Source organism: Hevea brasiliensis, chromosome 5 (genome assembly GCF_030052815.1).
Source record: "Hevea brasiliensis isolate MT/VB/25A 57/8 chromosome 5, ASM3005281v1, whole genome shotgun sequence".
Classification (NCBI taxonomy): domain Eukaryota; kingdom Viridiplantae; phylum Streptophyta; class Magnoliopsida; order Malpighiales; family Euphorbiaceae; genus Hevea; species Hevea brasiliensis.
The window spans coordinates 113263634-113265487 of record NC_079497.1 but is presented as its reverse complement, the minus strand read 5'-3'; positions in this window follow the sequence as shown (position 1 = coordinate 113265487).

Sequence of the window (1854 nt, the reverse complement as noted above, 5' to 3'; positions counted from 1 at the left end):
TCCTATGGTTAAAGTTCTATGGAGGAGTCAATCTGTGGAGGAATGCACTTGGGAGTTAGAACGGGATATGTACAGCAAGTACCCATATTTATTTGACATGTAACTGTGTTATTATTCTACCTTGTGTAAAATTCGATGATGAAATTTTTTTAAGGGGGAAAGAATGTAACACTCTGAATTTTTAAATAATTATTTTATATGTAATTATATAATTTTTGACTAATTTGGCAGGCCCAGGAGGGGCCATATGATATTGATGAGATGTAGATATGGAAAATGTATTTTAGAAGTATTATTTGGATCATTTTGCAGGTTGAGTAGGTCCTAGGTATAGGGGAACTCTACCGAATTTTTGGCAAAACTTAGGATGTCCTTTGATTCTTTAAAGTTTTATTTTAAGTAAATATTGATCAGTTTCTAATGTAATTATTTAGGTGATCTGGATTAATTATTCTCCTCCGCCCAGTCGTTTTAGTGATCTTTGGTTAATCTGTGAGTAAATATTGATTTTACTTATAATTTCAATATTATTATGTATTCAAAGCATGTTCATGCATCACTTATAGATATATGTATATAGTTATTTGCTAGACACGCCCTATATTGCATTTGTATTTGATGATATTGTTGTGATTGTTGCTTTATGGCGATCTGGAGTTGTGTGTGTGTGAGTTTGTGTATATGGATATGGATACGACGGGTAGACGTGGCTAGAGCTTGACTCGCTGGGACCCGATCCTTGTTATGAAAAAGTCAGGGTAGGCACGGCTTTGAGTTGATATCGCTGGCCCCTGCATTTGAATATTAAGAGAAAGTCCGGCTTGAAGTTGATTTCGCTGGCAGATATTGGAATTAAGAGAGTTATATAGGGGATCAGCTCCCATATATATATATATGTGTGTGAGTATGGATTGATACACGAGTGTGTGAGTGCTCTAGATTGCCTTTGATGTGATTATGGCTTGACCTATCTGAACTGTGTAAAGCTTTTGCATTCATTCTTAGGGATGCACTATATTTGAGTAGTTATAGAAATTATTTGTAAAAATCAATATCTTACCGTATGAGTCGAATGCTCACTCTTGTTCACCCATTTTTTTCTAGGCTACAGGAAAACTCTTACTTGTGTTTAACCTGCTTCCTATCTCGCAGGTCTCTTAGTTGCTCTATCTATGTTTATATTGTAAATTTTAAATTATTTATAAAAATCAATATCTTACTAAATGAGTTGAATGCTCACTTCTATTCACTCATTTTTTTCTAGGCTACAGGAGGACTCTTACTTGCGTTTAACCTGCTTCCTATCTCGCAGGTCTCTTAGTTGCTCTATCTATGTTTGTGTTGTAAATTTTGAAAGTTCTAGAATTTCGCTTGTTTTAGAAGATATTTTATTTGACTTGAGACTGTAATAGATTATTATTTGAAATATGTAATTCATTGATTATGTGTATGTGGATTTGTGGATTGAATGGGTTATGTGGATGAGGAGGCTGAGCTCCCAGTGATCATATTGAGTTGTTAATGATTGTAAGGGTGAGTTGAGCTCCCCAAATGATTTTATTTTGTGATCACAGGTCGGGTGAGCAAAAAACTCTCCATTGGATAGTTCAGTTTATAGCCAGACTCTATCCGGTTAATTTCTTAAAAATGGGCTTGAATACGGGCTTTGGGGTTAGACTAGAGAATAGTTAGGCTTACTACTGGTTTTGGGGGCCTTATGCCAACCCAAGTCATAGTGCCAATCCGGCCCAAATTTTGGGTCGTGACGGTGGTGGTCCTAACATATCCCACATCACTTGGTTAGCATATGTGCATGTGAGATATATGGTTTAGTCAAAATTGTCATGGTTTTGA